Source organism: Penaeus monodon, chromosome 22 (genome assembly GCF_015228065.2).
Source record: "Penaeus monodon isolate SGIC_2016 chromosome 22, NSTDA_Pmon_1, whole genome shotgun sequence".
NCBI lineage: Eukaryota > Metazoa > Arthropoda > Malacostraca > Decapoda > Penaeidae > Penaeus > Penaeus monodon.
In genome coordinates this window covers 3,359,582-3,360,354 of record NC_051407.1, presented here as the reverse complement: position 1 = coordinate 3,360,354, position 773 = coordinate 3,359,582, and positions in this window count along the sequence as shown.

The window sequence follows — 773 nt, the reverse complement described above, 5'->3', positions numbered from 1 at the left end:
TTTTAATCAACCAAACTTTTCTCAACGTTTTAAATTTCGTTGTTGTTTCTTTTAATTATCATCATTTTTTATTTCTCTTTTTATCATAGGTAATATTATTTTCCTAGATGCCACCGTATTCATTAATTATCTTATCATCTGCTCTGTCGTCATTACCATATGCTAATCATCTGCAAAATTCATTAAAACAATTTTACAGTCATTTTAATATAATTTTACAGTCATTTTATATCTACATTAGCAATCAAAAAATTACTTTCCCGTATTTGGATATAAAAACAATAATAGTTGGATTAATTTCATAGTTTATTGATAATGTTTGAAATATGATATATATGATTATACCATTAAACTCGTTTTCTTAATCTGAATAATTGTCATAGTCTGTCTTGCAATCTTTCCATTTGTCTCGTTGAACTGCAAGATTGCAAGGTAAAATACCGCTAAACATAAATATCTACATTCTTTTGAACCTGAATAAGCTCAAATCTTGTCTTAAAACTAGGTACCAGTAAAAAAAAAAGGCGTCGATACGACTTCTAGAATATGCAGTTTATAATAGTTTCTCCCCCGCTGTGTATTATTCACGTTTTCTATACATCGACAAAATTTTCCCAAAGCTTGCATCATTTTTTTTTTCTTTTCCATGCAAACGACTTCCCAATTTTCCCCTGAAGCAATTATCGATGGTGTGGAATCAAGGGCAAACACGCGTGCTTGCTTTATAAAATCGAATGTGCTTGCCTGATTATCTCATCACCGATTAAATGATA